This window comes from Bubalus kerabau, chromosome 8 (assembly GCF_029407905.1).
Source record: "Bubalus kerabau isolate K-KA32 ecotype Philippines breed swamp buffalo chromosome 8, PCC_UOA_SB_1v2, whole genome shotgun sequence".
Classification (NCBI taxonomy): Eukaryota; Metazoa; Chordata; class Mammalia; order Artiodactyla; family Bovidae; genus Bubalus; species Bubalus kerabau.
The window spans coordinates 45,539,060-45,557,038 of NC_073631.1; the positions used below are offsets into that span (position 1 = coordinate 45,539,060).

The 17,979-nt window shown below is 37.2% G+C and overlaps 1 protein-coding gene and 1 non-coding gene across 5 annotated transcripts in view; both read left to right on the plus strand.

The window, feature by feature from the left end:
* The window catches only part of MAGI2 (membrane associated guanylate kinase, WW and PDZ domain containing 2), an 831,153-nt gene that overhangs the window by 137,828 nt on the left and 675,346 nt on the right, over positions 1 to 17,979 (plus strand). The gene's annotated exons all lie outside the window — the stretch shown is intronic.
* Positions 1,658 to 1,764, plus strand: LOC129659759 (U6 spliceosomal RNA). The gene has a single exon (XR_008718229.1). It is a non-coding gene; the product is annotated as a U6 spliceosomal RNA (small nuclear RNA).

Here is a 17,979-nt window from a genome sequence, read left to right on the forward strand (position 1 = left end):
TGATGCCATCCAACCATCTCATCATCTCATCATCTCTTGTCTGTCCCCTTCTCCTCCTGCCTTCAATATTGCCCAGCATCAGGGTCTTTTCTAATGAGTCAGAAATGAGTCTTCTCATCAGGTGGCCAAATTATTGGAGTTTCAGCCTCAGCATCAGTCCTTCCAATGAATATTCAGGATTGATTTCCTTTAGGATTGACTGGTTGGATCTCCTTGCAGTCCAAGGGACTCTAAAGAGTCTTCTCCAACACCACAGTTCAAAAGCATCAATTCTTTGGCATTCAGCTTTCTTTATAGGGCAACTCTCACATCCATACATGACTACTGGAAAAACCATAGCTTTGACTAAATGGGCCTTTGTCAGCAAAGTAATATCTCTGATGTTTGAAGTAGTTTAATAAATATTTGGAACCCCCACTAATCATCAAGCACTTGTAGTCTTCAATGATAGGTGGGAATGTTCACAGACTTACTACTATTTGAGAAGTCTTTTACTGAAAGGTTAGACAACCTCAAAACACAATTTGTTGTTGTTGTTTTGAAACTTGTCTTGAAGACCCAACTTTGTCTCTAAAATGTGCTGTGAGTTAAAATATGATCCCCATGGTCTGTAAGAGTTTCTCCCATGTGTAGGGGATGTTTCTCATTACCCTGAAAATTCATAAAGAATGCCAGTCCAGAGGTGTTAGGAAACTGATACTAGTGGTTGGCTATATTAGTGGAATATCACTATTATCAGTGAAGAGGCTGAAGACCTCACTCCTAGCATGACACTCTTATTAGATTTGTGACCCTAGGCAAGGCTGGAGAAGGCAGTGGCACCCCACTCCAGTACTCGCCTGGAAAATCCCATGGATGGAGGAGCCTGGTAGGCTGCAGTCCATGGGGTACTAAGAGTCGGACACGACTGAGCGACTTCACTTTCACGCATTGGAGAAGGAAATGGAAACCCACTCCAGTGTTTTTGCCTGGAGAATCCCAGGGACAAGGGAGCCTGGTGGGCTGCCTCTATGGGGTCACACAGAGTCGGACACGACTGAAGTGACTTAGCAGCAGCAGCAGGCAAGGCATTTCACTATTTTGATTCTTCAACACACTCTGTTCAATCAACTAGCTTTTAGTTTTCATTTGAAAACTAATCTCAGATACATCCTAAAATCACCGTAATAGGGTTGGTTTACCCTGTTTTGTTTTCTTCATCCACCTGAGCTTGCTTCTACTGTAACTGCCTGGTGAATCACCAGTCTTTCTTGTGAAACTGTAAGCTTTAAGAGGATATGAAAGCATCCTTATGGTTCATAATTTGGTTCCCATTATTTAGAGCAGTGCCTGACATCTAATAGATGCTCAATTAATCTTGGTTGAAGTAGTAGATCACTGAATGAATATATGAATTAGTAAAATAAAGTATAATGGTTTCCATGTATTCTCTTGATATTTAACCCCAGAGACTGGGATTCATTTTATTCCCCTCTCCTATTAGTTTGTTGATATGATTGTTCTAAGAGTGTTTAAATTCTCAAAGCAGATTTTACATTTGTTTTCAAGAGTTTATACTCTCCATAAAGCCAAACAGTATAGTTTTCAAGTAATCCTTAAAACTCCAAACACACCTAATTTGGATGTCCATAAAGGTATGAAAGAACTAAATGGCTTGGTGCTCGCTTCGGCAGCACATATACTAAAATTGGAACGATACAGAGAAGATTAGCATGGCCCCTGCGCAAGGATGACACGCAAATTCGTGAAGCGTTCCATATTTTTGTGAAGTAAGCCAGAAAGAAAAACACCAATACAGTATACTAACGCATATATATGGAATTTAGAAAGATGGTAACAATAACCCTGTGTACGAGACAGCAAAAGAGACACTGATGTATAGAACAGTCTTATGGACTCTGTGGGAGAGGGAGAGGGTGGGAAGATTTGGGAGAATGGCATTGAAACATGTAAATATCATGTATGAAATGAGTTGCCAGTCCAGGTTCGATGCACGATACTGGATGCTTGGGGCTGGTGCACTGGGATGACCCAGAGGGATGGAATGGGGAGGGAGGAGGGAGGAGGGTTCAGGATGGGGAACACATGTATACCTGTGGCGGATTCATTTTGATATTTGGCAGATCTAATACAGTTATGTAAAGTTTAAAAATAAAATAAAATTTAAAAAAAAAAAAAAAAAAAAAAAAAAAAAAAAAAAAGAACTAAATGGCTTGGACTACTTCAGGCTCCCTTCCCAACCAGACCATCAGTGTACAGTGTACAGTGAAGCAAAGTGTATTGTATATTAATAGTGTTTGGATTGTTTCTCCATCCTCTGCTTCACCTACCTACTTTCCTGCTTTGCTGCCTGTGACTTTTTTCCCATTTCTAGATGGTTGCCATCGGCTATTGCAGAGTAAATATCCCACATAAGTATAAAGCCAAATGGCTATTTTTGACAAGCAGTGCTTTTACATTATATTTGAATTTTACAAGCTTTAATACAGGCTTTTGAAAATGAATATGATACTATCTATCAAGAGTCTTAAAACTGTTTATAATCAGTAATTTCACTTTGGAATTTAAGGAAATAATCACAAATATGGGCAAAAATTTGACCTGGTTTATTGCAGCACTGTAAAAGCTGAAACATTTTAATCTACACTGAAATGCACACTAATAGGAAAATGATTAAATGAAGTAGAATGAAGTGTACAGTGATCAAAATTATGCTTATGAAAAGGTTTAATATTTCAGAGAAATTTGCATATAGTTTGTATCAAAATAACAAATTATATTCCTAGAAAAATATGAGAGAGTTAAGCATGGCGAGATCATATTTCTCTTAAAATTTTTCATTGAGGTATAATAACAATTTAAAGGGTAATTAACTATGAAGTCTAGGAAAATTAAATGCAATGTATGGTTCGTTCATGTTTATATAACTTTTGGAAACATTGAGGATTTTTCTTTGTGTGTTTATTACTCATTGATTCTATTGGTAATAGAGTTAACACTTTCCTTCCATTGAATCAGTTAACTCAAACCACTCAATCAGTTTAGTAAGTAGTATTCCATAAACATGGTAATTGTTATAAGGTCTCTTAGCTACTTATTTAACAGTGAAACCTCAATGAAATAAAGTGTCAGTTTTTGTTAGGAAATGGTTTATTATCATCTCAGTTATGACTGACAACTGCAGTCCCAACTTCAGCAAAAGGCTTGGGAACATCTGTATCACCTCTGCTGCAAATGAAATACTTGTCTTATCAATGTAGTTTAAAGACATCTCCACAAAGGTGATCCCAAAAGCCACAAAGGAAAGCAGTTAACATTGACAGAAAAAAACAGGAAGAAGAAGAGTTGAGGAACAGGATCTACTCCACTCAGTATCACTCACTTTAGTCACTCAGTTGTGTCCGACTCTGCGACCCCATGGACTGCAGCACGCCAGGCCTCCCTGTCCATCACCAACTCCCAGAGTCCACCCAAACTCACGTCCGTTTAGTCAGTGATGCCATCCAACCATCTCATCCACTCAGTATAATCCTAGGTAAATTGCTTACCTGTGTCTCCTTAAAAACAAATGAAGTAATATATGTGAAAACTATGTAATGTGTAAAGTGCTTCACAAATAATGTTACTGTTGTTCTTGAAAATCAGAAGGAAGAAAGTCCAGTGAGTGAGACAGAAAAGTAGAAACAGTAGGAAAAAGAGAGGAGTGGACACAGTCAGAAATGTCAAAGGAAAACAGTCTTATGAAATGAGTCTGAGTACCTTTGGGTGTTAAATTTGCAAGTCATTGGTGCCCACTGAGAATGCTTTTTCAATAAACACTGAACTCCGTTATCTAGGACTCAGGTTGAAAAGAATGAACAGGCAATTAGAAAATGGAAGTGGCAGATCTTTTTTAAAAAATGTTTATGTCTGTATGTATTCTCATGATGAGATATCAAATGGGAGCTGGAAAGTATAGAGTATATTAACATATTATAAGTAAGGTTATAATGGAAAAATGTCCTAGATAACCAGATCATTCAAGTTCATCCCTTTGGAAATTGAATATGTTCCTTTTACTTAGGAGAGTTTTTTAAAACAGTCCAAGTTATTGTCATATCCTTGGTGCCTATTATCTTTTCGTTACTACTTAAGCTTTTTTCTTTTATTTTTTCTGCTTGAAACAGTTGCCTACTTTTGAATCCACAGTCTTCTGTGAATGTTAGTTAATATTTAATTGAGCTTTATGTTACTCTGTTTTATCTATTAGTCCTTTTCCTCTTAAAGTTTTCTTTGAATCAAATTGATCTTTTCATGAGACTCACTATAACTAAACACTTTAAATGAGTTCAGGGATAATTTCCATTTTCTTAATGCCCATTAGGAACTTTTTCTTAGTTCACAATAGCCTTATGGGTTTCATGGACATAAGCCCTGTTGTCTTTCAGAGGTAGATGTTTTAGGGAGCTCTCTCCCACATATAAATCTTAAAAGTTGGGGCATGAGAGATGGGGTATATACCTTTCTCTTCTCAGGGAAGCATTGTGATTTCCTTCGCATTATGTATTGATGCTCATGATATATCATTTTAAGATATATCAATAATAGCATGGTGAAAAAGTACACATTCTATAAATGAAAATAATAAAGTGATTGTTAAATATACTATTCAATTAAAATGTTTTCAATTAACTTTTTATTTTGAGATAATTCTAGATTCACATGCAGTTGTAAGACATAATATATAGAGATCCCATTGACCACATTCCCGTAAGGGAATAACATCTTGCAAGAGTAGTGCAGTATCACAATCAGAATATGAATATTGGCAGAGTAAAGATACAGACATTTCCTTAACCACAAAGATGCCTTCTACAGCCACTACATTTCCTTCCCATTATGACCTCCTTTGGCAACCAGTAATGTGTTCTCCATTTCTATAATTTTGTCATTTCAAGAATGTTCAGTTCAGTCGCTCAGTCGTGTCTGACTCTTTGCAACCCCATGAATTGCAGCATGCCAGGCCTCCCTGTCCATCACCAACTCCTGGAGTTCACTCAGACTCACCATCGAGTCAGTGATACCATCCAGCCACCTCATCCTCTGTCATCCCCTTCTCCTCCTGCCCCCAATCCCTCCCTTTTCCAATGAGCCAACTCTTCGCATGAGGTGGCCAAAGTACTGGAGTTTCAGCTTTAGCATCATTCCTTCCAAAGAAATCCCAGGGCTGATCTCCTTCAGAATGGACTGGTTGGATCTCCTTGCAGTCCAAGGGACTCTCAAGAGTCTTCTCCAACACCACAGTTCAAAAGCATCAATTCTTTGGTGCTCAGCTTTCTTCACAGTCCCAATCTCACATCCATACATGACCACTGGAAAAACCATAGCCTTGACTAGACGGACCTTTGTCGGCAAAGTAATGTCTCTGCTTTTGAATATACTATCTAGGTTGGTCATAACTTTTCTTCCAAGGAGTAAGCGTCTTTTAATTTCATGGCTGCAGTCACCATCTGCAGTGATTTTGGAGCCCAGAAAAATAAAGTCTGACACTGTTTCCACTGTTTCCCCATCTATTTCCATGAAGTGATGGGACCAGAAGACATGATCTCATTTTCTGAATGTTGAGTTTTAAGCCAACTTTTTCACTCTCCTCTTTTACCTTCATCAAGAGGCTTTTTAGTTCCTCTTCACTTTCTGCCATAAAGGTGGTGTCATCTGCATATCTGAGGTTATTGATATTTCTCCTGGCAATCTTGATTCCAGCTTGTGCTTCTTCCAGCCCAGCGTTTCTCATGATGTACTCTGCATATAAGTTAAATAGCAGGGTGACAATATACAACCTTGACGTACTCCTTTTCCTATGTGGAACCAGTCTGTTGTTCCATGTCCAGTTCTAACTGTTGTTTCCTGACCTGCATACACATTTCTCAAGAGGCAGGTCAGGTGGTCTGGTATTCCCATCCCTTGAAGAATGTTCCACAGTTTATTGTGATCCACACAGTCAAAGGCTTTGGCATAGTCAATAAAGCAATAAAGTCAAGAATGTTACATAAATAGTCATTCAATATATAACTTTTTAGGACTGACATTTTTCACTCAGCATAGTTCTCTTGCAATTGATCCAGTCTGTTGAATGCTTTAGTAGTAACAGCTTGTTCCTTTTCATTGCAATTAGACTTTCATGGTATGCATATACCATAGTTTAACTATTCATTGTTGAAAGACAGACATCAGGGTTGTTTTTAACATGGGCTGTTACAAATAAAACTGCTGTAAACAATCATTTGCCAGCTTTTGAGTGAACAGGACTTCTTATTTCTCAGGAGTAAGTGCCCAGGATTACAATGCTGAGTTGTATGGTAGTTGTATGTTCAGTTTTTAAAGCAACTGCCTGATTATATTCCAGGGTGGCTTTACCATTTTACATCCTGCCACCAATTCTGTAAGTGAGCCAGTTTCTCAACACCCTCACCACAATTTTTTGTTTTCACTATGTTTTCTTTCAGCCATTGCGATAGGTACATAGTATTATTCCAATGTGGAATTAGTTTGCATTTGTGTAATGGCTAATGATTTTGAACATCTTTTCATAGGTTTATTTTCCATCTGCAAGTTTTTGGATAAAATGTCTCTATCAGTTGCCCATTTTATAGTTGAATCATTTATTGTTTACTGTGAAATATATATATTTTATATATATACATGTATCTTTTGTTTTATTTATTTTTGACTGTGTTGAGTCTTCACTGCTGCATGGGCTTCTCACTGGTTGTTGCGAGTAAGAGTTATTCTCCAGTTGCGGTGCGTGGACTTCTCATTGTGGTGGCTTCTCTTGTTGTGGAGCACAGGCTCTAGGGCTTGCAGCTTCAGTAGTTGCACACATGGGCTCAGTAGTCATAGTTCCTGGGCTCTAGCGCACAAGCTCAATAGTTGTAGCACATGGACTTAGTTGTGTGCATGTGGAATCTTCCCAGATCGGGGATAGAACCCATGTCTCCTGCATTGGCAGGTGGATTGTTTACTACTGAACCACCAGGGAAGCCCCTATTGTTGAGTTTTGAATTCTTTATTCTTCTAGAAGTTAGTCATTTGACAGATACATGGTTTGCAAATATTTTCACAGTCTGCACTTTGTTCACATTCTTAATAGGGTCTTTCACATTAGCAAATAGTTTTAATGTTTTGAAGTTCAGTTATCAGGTTTTCCTTCTATGAGTTGTGCCAATTCTAAGAATTTTTGGCTAGCTCTAAATCTTATAGATTTTCTCCTGTTTTTTTCTAAAAGTTATATAAATACTTATGTCTGTAATCCATTTTGAGTTAATTTTGTTTAACATGTGAATTTTAGGTCTAGGTTTATTTTTGAAATTTATTATTCATTTATTTATTGCTTACATATATCATGGGCTTCCCCCATGGCTCTGTGATAAAGAGACTGCCTACCAATTAAGAGATGCGGGTTAGATCCCTGGGTCAGGAAAATGCCCTGGAGAAGGAAATGGCAACCCACTCCACTATTTATGCCTGGGAAATCCCATGGACAGGGGAGCTGGGTGGGCTACAGTCCATGGGGTCACAAAAGAGTCAGGCACAACTTAGTAACTAAAACAACAATGTATATCCTATTGCTCAAGCACCATTTGTTGAGAAAGCTATCTTCGTTCCATTTAATTGCATTTGTACTGTATCAAAAATCATTTGGGCATATTTGTTCTCCTTTTACTGTATTTAAATTCCAGTATATATACAGGGTCTGTATGTGGAAGGAGGTCTGTATGCTTACTGTTCATTGCCTTATGGGAGATGCTGCCCTGAAGGCTGTTTCAGATGTATAATCTGTACTATAAGGAGAGAGTTATCTGCTTTTCTTAGAAGTCAGATCTCTGAGTTATAAGGAAGAAAGGGGGGAAAATTGAAGCTTCTGCCTACTTCCCTTCAGGTAGGGGGTTCCCCCTCCTCCCTGGATTGAAACATGTTGTAGGTCACCAATTCAGCTTCACCTACTTTATGTTGATATGCAACTTATTTTGGCACTAGGTTTTCCATTTTATACTGCTGTGAAGGTTTCTTTCAGTCATTTCTAACATAAAGGGTGTTTTTATGGGTGTGCCAGAGGTTTTGTTTGGAACTATTAAACCAGACACCTTTAAAACAATAAGTCCTGAATTTATGGTTTTAAATAACATTTTATGTTGCATTTAAATCAGTATGAAATGAGTTGCCAGTCCAGGTTCGATGCACGATACTGGATGCTTGGGGCTGGTGCACTGGGACGACCCAGAGGGATGGAATGGGGAGGGAGGAGGGAGGAGGGTTCAGGATGGGGAACACATGTATACCTGTGGCGGATTCATTTTGATATTTGGCAAATCTAATACAGTTATGTTAAGATTAAAAATAAAATAAAATTAAAAAAAAAAAGGAAAAAAAAAATAAAGTTCTAGTCAATTTTTGCTTAAAAAAAAAAAAAAATAAAAAAATAAATCAGTGTGTTTGGCATTTATGTGGAACCCTGTATAAAGAACCATGGCCAAATAGGAACAGTAGGAGAATACATCAGAGAAGGCAATGGCACCCCACTCCAGTACTCCTGCCTGGAAAATCCATGGATGGAGGAGCCTGGTGGGCTGTAGTCCATGGGGTCGCTAAGAGTCAGACACGACTGAGCGACTTCACTTTCTCTTTTCACTTTCATGCATTGGAGAAGGAAATGGCAACCCACTCCAGTGTTCTTGCCTGAGAATCCCAGGGACGGGGAAGCCTGGTGGGCTGCCGTCTATGGGGTCGCACAGAGTCGGACACGACTGAAGTGACTTAGCAGCAGCAGCAGGAGAATATGTAGGAATGACAGTAAAACCAAAATCCATACCCTCATACTAGTGACTCAAAATATATGCATGTAATTGCATATATATACAAATACAAATATGAATATATGCAAATGGTTGCAAAGCAAAGAGGCAACAGGTGCATAATTAGAATTTCACGAAATATGTTAAGTAGAACAAGTGCTATAGGGTAGAAGCATCTGTTCTGTAGGGGAAGAGGGGCTCTGAAATAGACTTGAAAGTGTTTGTGTAAATATATCTAAACAAGATTCTTTTAGCTGTAAAACTTTTCAAAGCTTTGAATTAACCAGTTTTCTTACTCTCCCGAAAAAGTAACATTCCCCAAACCTATCCGATGTGTAACTGCATAGAGCATCTTGTGCAACCAGGTTTATTCAAGACTCAGATTGGGAGATGCTGATATTATGTATTTAGTTAACTATATTATAGAATATTTGTTATTGTTGTTTAGTCACCCAGGCTTGTCCAACTCTTTGCAACCCCATGGACTGCAACACACTAGGCCTCCCAGTCCCTCACCATCTCCTGAAGTTTGCCCAAGTTCATGTCCATTGCATTGGTGATGCCATCCAGCCACCTCAGCCTCTGACACCCTCTTCTCCTTGTGCCCTCAATCTTTAACAGCATCAGAGACTTTTCCAATAAGTCAGCTGGAGGAAGGAATGACAAACCACCCCAGTTTATTTGCCACGGGAACCTCATGAACTGTATAAAAAGACAAAAAGATAGAATATTTACCATGTGCCAGATATCATTTTTTAGGCAAGTTACACATATTATCCCATTGAATCCTCATAACAACACTGACAATGGTAGTATTTTGTTATAACAATTTTGAAGGTAAAGTAACTGAAACAGAGAAAATTAATTACCCTGCTAAGGTTACCTAGATAATAAGTGACAAAGCTAGAATTTGTAGTCAGGCGTCTTGCCTAAAGTTTGTATTCTTCATTTCAATGCCAATATGCAAAGTAACTTGTATTAAGCCTAATGCCAGAAATTTAGGATAATTTTGGATAATTAAACTTGCTGGTTAACCAATTAGTTCATTCTAGTTTTGACTTTGTTGCTGAAAAACTGTCAATTTGCCTTCTTAGCTGAATAGTTTCCTGTAATTTTCAGACTATTCTTGTAAGGAGCAATAGTCATTACCTAGTATTTCCTTATTTATTTTTATAACTATTTGTTGAGCATGCCCTGTGTTAGATGTTGGGGATGCAAAGATGAACAAAAGGAAAAATTAGAGACCACAAGGCTGTGAGAGTCTAGTGAGAAAGGCCAGGATATGGTAAAATTCAGAAACTCAACTGGATTTACCATTCTGTGTCCTTGAAGATGTAATCAGTGAATACTTTTTGTCTTATTGTTTGCCACCCAAAAGTCAAACACTGTGTAAACAAAAATATGGTTAATTGAGAATGTGAGTTACTGAATCAGTGAATGAATATTATAGCCCCTGTTTGGCTAAGAGTGGAGCCAAATTCATGATAAATATTTTCAGAATTTAAAGTTGGTGAATTTGGGTAGATATTTTCTAAAGGGCAGAATATGTCAGTGATGAATATTAAAGAGTGGGAATTTAAAGTAATATGAGAAAGAAAAAGCATTCCTATTAGTTTTATTGTTGTAATAAATCCAAGTTAAGGAATCTATTGAGACTGCATATCTCTAGGGAGAATTAAAATTAGAAGGGATTTGGATACTAACCTGTAGATTTGTCTGCTTGCTTGTCTGTCTCTCCCACTGGTGGAGGGTAGGAATCTCCATTACCTGAAATAATGACTGACGCTTCAAACTCAATAGTTGTTTGTTGAAAGAGATTTCATAAAGACAACTCAAAGTATGTGTTTAATATCTGTAGTCACTATGAAATAAACTGTAACTTTTGGAAATACTCTTCATATAAAGAAGTACATTAATATACAGATTTTCTAGAGCATATAGTTTCAGTGTTTGAGAATATATTTTCTTGGCAAAATCCTTAACCAGTAGTAGTGGTTAGTGCTGGATTTTTTTGCTTGCTTGTTTTGTTTCTATTTCAGGTTCTGAGCTCTTTGTTGTTATCTACTCTACTTTTACATTTAAGAGTAGAGCAGTAATTACCAGAATGCTGGAATAGGTTCTCTATATAAATTACCAGTGTATTTTTTTTTCTTTTTTTGGCTGCACCATGTGGTTTGTGGGATCCCAGTTCCCCAACCAGGGATTGAACCCAAGTCCAGAATTCTTACCACTGGACCACCAAGGAATTTCTACCAGTTTAAAAAGGATTTTCATACTCAAAATACACTTGATCTTAAAAGGTCACATAACATACCTATCATATTACCTTTATTAGGAATTTTCAGGATTTCTCAGTGCCTCGGGCCATTTATCCTTCATCCTAAGTACAATAAACATGCTCTGTTTTATTTTTAAGATAGAACCCCAACTCTTTAATATAACATTAAAGAGTTCCTCCCATTAATATAACAACCTGTATATTTTGAGTGCTCTGTTTTGCAAAAGTAGACTGCAAAAACAATGTGTATACTGATTAAGCATTCTGTGGGATTTCAGTTATATAGTCCTGTAAGAATGCTTACACATGCATAACGCTCAAGTCCAATGGAAGGTTAATAAAATAATGAGGCTGCTAATCAGGTTTGTAAAACTAGTCTCTTTTTTTGTCATTTCTGTGACATTTCATCTGTGCAAATGCCAAAACTTTAAGGAAAAAAGCCCAGACTTTTGGATGAATTTAGAATCTGATGTATATTATAAATAATATTTTAACAGAAATTCATCTTTGGCTATACTTCAAAATAACTCAACACACCCAGACTATATTTTAACAGAAAGAGAATTTAAAACAAAGGACACAGAGGGTCTACAGTGGGCACATTGAAGTAGAAGAGTGACTAATATCCAATGATTTAGGTCAATGTAGGTAATGTGAGGATTAGGAGGAAAATTTTGATCTTGGTTTTTTTTCCCCTCTATGGAAGAAAGGGACAAAGCAGAAAGTTTATATCTTTTGTGTGTCTGCCTCTGTTTACTTTTGTTTTGTGTTGCTTGAATTATCTGAAAGCAACTTAAAGTGTTCAGCAAGATTCTGGAAACTCTGCATTATCAGTCTTTATAACAGTAGACACACTACTATGGGATCAAAACTACTTCAAAGCTCATGGAGGAGCTATTTCCAGGATATGCAATGATTGATTTGAAATAACATGATGTGAGAGATTCTACTAAAAATCTTAAAAGATGACTGAGTGTTTTTCAGGCTTCATGTAATTTGATGAAGGTGCCTTGTCAAGGATTGCTAAAAGCTTGCTCATGAGAACTCCTTAAATCACCAGTGAGAATGCAGCTGCTTCTTTATTGTTTTTGAGTAGCTTCTTGGCAGAATGAGGTGACACTATCTGTTTGGATACAAAAAAAAAAAAAAAAAACCTAAGTGACTATTGTGTGTGTACTGTGCTTGTTAGCCAGACATGTCATGTCACCTCAGACAGAATAGTATTTAGAGCTGAGTAGGATTTAATTTTATTTCAATATACCTAGATTGCTTTTATCTTTTCATTGTGTTTGAAATGATTAATAGCCAGCAGCAATCTTTAGTGAAGGAATAACAAAGACTGCTGCTGAATATTGTTATTGACTCAAATGATAAAGATATATTCTGATTATAACTGCTCATAAAATAAATTTCTTAACAAAACCAACTTCTCTCTGCCTGTATACTCCCCTGTAGATCCTTCATTAAAGGCTCTCTCCTCTAACTGTTGACTCAAGAGATATTTCCAGGTTAAATCTCCTGATCTTGAAAGTCTGTTTTGCCTGGTTTTAGTTCTTTTATTTGCTTTCTTTGTCCACTCCCATGAGTGAAATGACATATGAAACACTTGCTTTGGGAGACCACTCCCACACAGGAGACTTTGGTTCCCTCTGTAGCTCCAGATGCGTGTCTGCCCCTCCCCTAGAATGGGGGTTCAAACAATAGGAACTGAGGTTACTGTCATTATTGAGAGAGTATATTAAGCCTGTAAACATGGATACTCTTATTTTTTCCAGCATGTGCACCCCAAGTCAGTTTCTTGTGATAACACCCAGGATCTCTCATGCAGGATTATTAGTGGTTATAGTTTTTGACCAAAATCCAAACCCCTAAAGCAACAAAAGTGGAAGGTGGAAGCATGGCATATAATGAAAGAGAGAGAAGTTGCTCAGTCATGTCCGACTCTTTGTGACCCCATGGACTGTAGCCTACCAGGCTCCTCTGTCCATGGGATTTTCCAGGCAAGAGTACTGGAGTGGGTTGCCATTTCCTTCTCCAGAGGATCTTCCGGACCCAGGTATCAAACCCAGGTCTCCCGCATTGCAGGCAGACTCTTTATTGTCTGAGCCACCTGGGAAGCCATATAATGAAAGAAGGAAATCTAATTCTTATTGAGTTTCTGACTTACCTACTACAAGTCAGACTAAGCCTTCAAAATCTAAGTGTGGTCCATGCATTAGCAGTGTCAGTATCCCTGAGAGCTTGTTAGAAATTCACAGTCTTAGGCCACACCCAGACCTAACTTAATGGTGGCTCAGACAGTAAAGAATCTCCCTCTAATGCAAGAAACCTGAGTTCAGTTCCTGGGTCAAGAAGATCCCCTGCAGAAGGGAATGGCTACGCACTCCAGTATTCTTGCTTGGACGATTCCATGGACAGAGGAGCCTGGCAGGCTACAGTCCGTGGGGTTGCAAAGAGTCGGTCATATAAGAGTGTAAGAAGTGTTGGGATAAAGCATTTGAAAGTATTTTCTCATTTAATCCCCCCAGCACTTTCACATGCTTGGCTTTATTATCCCCAATTTACAAATGAGGGATATGAGGACTAGTAAAATTAAATCACATACTCCAACCCAAGCTCTAACCTTTTTCCCATAGACCTCTGTCCCCATCTGTATAACTCTATGTCAATAAGAGGGTTGATGATCATGCCAAAACACACGGTTTTAATAACCTAGGGATAGTTTGACAGCTGGGTAGCTACCAACTTCTCTGAATATTCATTTTGATATTTGGCAAAACTAATACAGTTATGTAAAGTTTAAAAATAAAATAAAATTAAAAAAAATAAAAATAAAAAAAATGTTTTGTTAATTACTTTCATAGCCAGGAGTATCACAAAGCAAATAGTTTCATTATTTTTAGTCACACCTCTATTTTGAACCAGATGGTACTAACTTCTTTAATTTATAATCTAAAATTTCACTAGATTTTGATATAAACAAAACTTTAGCTGTTATCTCCACAAGCCAGATTTAGTTTTGGACATTGAAATTTTGCCATGATAGTAGATGTTCCAAAAAGATGACACTGATTCCAAAGCAATTCCCAAAGTAAAATTTTAAAATAATATATTTTTTACTCTAGTACTACATTGGAATTAGTGCATAAAGTTGTAAGATGTAAATACTCATGTACAGATTTAAGTTCTGATGGTTTGTTAAAAATATCTTATAAAAATACAGAGGTTTAAAAAAGTGTCTTACTGCTTTTTCATCACAACTTTTATGCTCCCCCAAAAAAGGACAGGCATGAAACAGTAGAGATTGATGTTTGTTTCCACATGTCATTGTGGGAAATAAAACAAGTGCCAGTACCCAATAGACACAAAGTTAAAGGCACTCAAGATCACCTAGTGGAATCAGAATGTTCCAGCTAAAGGAAATTAATCACCACATTGGGGCTGACTGGACAGCACATTACGTAGAACTTTGAAATGTGTGAGTGTGAGCTTGCAGAACTTGTGAAGTTGCGAGACTGGTCACCCAGGGTAAAACTTGTGTAAACCTACAATGTATCAGATTTTTGAAGCAAAATGTCTTAGATTGACACCAACAAACTTAAAACTATATGGCAGATAGAAGAAGCAAGCATTGGAATTCCCAGAAACAATAAATTTCACAATCTTCCTAAATTTTCAGAATACAAAGAAATCAGTTGAAAGTCAATCAAAGATTTAGCTTGCTAATGATAAATCAAATTTCTGATTATATCCCAAGATCAGTGATCCACAATGCTGGTGGACATGAAAATCACCTGGGAAGCCACCAGTGAACACTAACCCCAAAATTCTGAATTAATTTATTTGAGGTGGAGCCACTGATTTATAGATCTATTCAGGTGATTCTACTATGCAGCCAGAATTGAGAGCTCCTATCCTAGGCATTGCTGAAGTAAATGAAAAAACTAGTGGAGAGACCGGTGTTTGATATGCTGTTGAAAGAAAATCATGAGGGTTGGCCATATTTGGGGTTACAGCTATTGTATCCTTGGAAGTTAGGCTAGCATAAAGACATAGAATATCAGCATGGATTTATGGAGGCCTTTTCTTTTCCCATTACTCTGAATGACCAAACAATTTTCAATCAGTAATTGAAAATGATGGGGAAGAAATTGTTTTATGTTTAGTTTTTTCCTTATTAAAAGGATTCTGCAGTGAACATCCTTGTACAATATTTGGTCTATGAGAAAACATCTGTATGATAAATTCCTAGAGGTAGAATTATTTGATCAGAATATTTACTACATTTTAAATGTTGCCAACTGCCCATCAAAGAGGTTTCAGTAATTTGCTATTTCCAAGTAGCATCTATTCCAACTTGTCTAACTGTAAGATTGAATATACAAGAGTGATAGGATGACCAAGAGAATACCGATCTAAAAAGGAAGAAGATTTGAAGAGAGAGCAATGGTTTTGAAAAAATGTGGAGAAAGATGAACTGAGGCAGTATAGGTATGATTGTTGGGCAGCACTAAAGGACAATGTAAGGCTGTTTCATTCAATCAACACTTAGCTACACAGAGAAGGATACAGAGTTAGATTCAGCTATCTTTTCAGTATTATATTTTGGATCTCCCATTGTGCTTTTCTATAGTTTGTAAAGGACATCTTGATATGGTAGTGTTTATATTGCTGCTGCTGCTAAGTCACTTCAGTCATGTCCAACTCTGTGCGACCCCATAGACAGCAGCCCGCCAGGCTCCCCCGTCCCTGGGATTCTCCAGGCGAGAACACTGGAGTGGGTTGCCATTTCCTTCTCCAATGCATGAAAGTGAAAAGTGAAAGGGAAGTCGCTCAGTCGGGTCCGACCCTCAGCGACCCCATGGACTGCAGCCTACCAGGTTCCTCCGTCCATGGGATTTTCCAGGCAAGAGTACTGGAGTGGGGTGCCATTGCCTTCTCTGGTTTATATTGCTAAGTACATGCAATAGAAACACATGGTCACAGGAGATCTTTTTTAAATGTTTCTTATATCATTGTTTATTGTAGTGAAAATTTGGCAACAATGTAAATGTCATTGATGCTCAATCAGTAGGAGAGTAAATAAAGAGATTGTGATAAATATACATGGTAGAATATCATACACATACATAAGTACATTTACAAAATTGCTGCTTTCCTACATGTGGTTTTGTCCTCAGTTAAGGTAACATTACTCATCAGAAGTATTTTCACACCATTACAGAACTATAAATGTTATTTTAATAGGTACTTAGTACTTATGTACTAGCATTTACTTTAAGGTGTCAGAACTGGAGAAAAATATAACAAAGACCTGAGTATATCCCTCAGAGATTTAATAAATTTTAATATTTTCCTACCTTTACTCAGATTTTTTTTTTGTTTTTATTAACATATTGCAGATACAGTTGAATCTCTTCCATTACACTTTTCTCCAAATTCCCTTCTTGGTCTCATGTTCCTCTCTCATCTTTCAGAGATATCACTGGCCTGGGTTTGGTGTTACAATTTCATACACTTTTTCATAGTTTTGTTATGTTTGTATCTATGAACTAATTGTGCATATTAAGAAACTTTATGTAAACAGACACCTGAGAGTTTTTATCAGAAGTAGATTTTTATTTTGTCAAATGTTCTTTCCATATGCTTTTGATAAAATGTTTTCTTTTTTTTCAGTTTGTGAATGGAATGAAATATGACTCTTGGTTTCCAAATGTTAAAGCAAGTTTGCATGCATGATATAAACATTTTTTCACAATGTATTTCCATACTGCTGCATTCCATTTACTAAATTATTTAAGAGTTTTTTACATATATGTTCATGAGGAATGTTAGTCTCTGATTTTCTTTTCCTGTGCTTTTGACATTGTTTGGGATTAGAGTAATGCTGGTCTTGCAAAATGAATTGGATAGTATCACCACTTCTTCAGTTTTCTGAGTCTGTGTAGACTGGTATCATTCCTTCCTTAGATGTTTCACTGAATTCACCAGGAAAGCTATATGGCCCTGGAGTTTTCTTTGAGGGATAGTTTTAAGCTAAAATCTGAAGTAAACACACAGGTGTATATCAGAATATGTATGTATTTTTTAAGTGTGCTCTGGTTATGATAAGGAATTTGTCCATTTCATCTTAGTTGTCAAATTCATTGGCATAAACTTGTTAATAACTCTCATTAATAAGTTTTTAGTATGTGTTGGATCTGTAGTGATTTTACTACATTGCTAATATCGGCAATTTGTGTCTTTTCTTTTTTGAAATCAGTCTGGCTAGTGGTTTATGAATTTTATTGATCCAGCTGTTGGTTTTCTTGTCTCTCTATAGATTTCTGTGTATTTTATTGACTTCTACTCTGTCTTTATTAGGCCCTTTCCTCTTCTTATATCTTAACTTTTGGTTTAATTTGCCATTGGAAGAGATCATCAAGAGGATATGGTTACCAGTTGACCTGAGCTGAACCTGGGCAATGGAAGGTTCTTTACCCACTCCTCTGTCCTTGGAACATACATTCTGCCCATCGTTCCCGCCGTGGGAGCCATTTTCAAGGACATAGCCTTGAAAGAGCAATGTGTTGTTAAGACCATCTGAATGGTATATTGACTGAACCCAGTCAACCTCCATATAACTTTCAAGATTTTAGTGGACAAGCCTAGAGATCTATTCCTTGCAGCTGCCCAAGAGAAGTCTCATATGTGAGGTCTCTTGCTTGTTAAACCTGCCACATACCCATCTAGAGTGGTTTGTCTCTTTCTTCAACTTTTCCCTGTGCTGTCTATACTAACACACAGTCAGTTTGTGAGCTGGTTGCCCCTTTTTCTAGTTCCTGAGGTCATTGCTTTGGGACTTTTCATATTTTCCAGTACAGATATTTT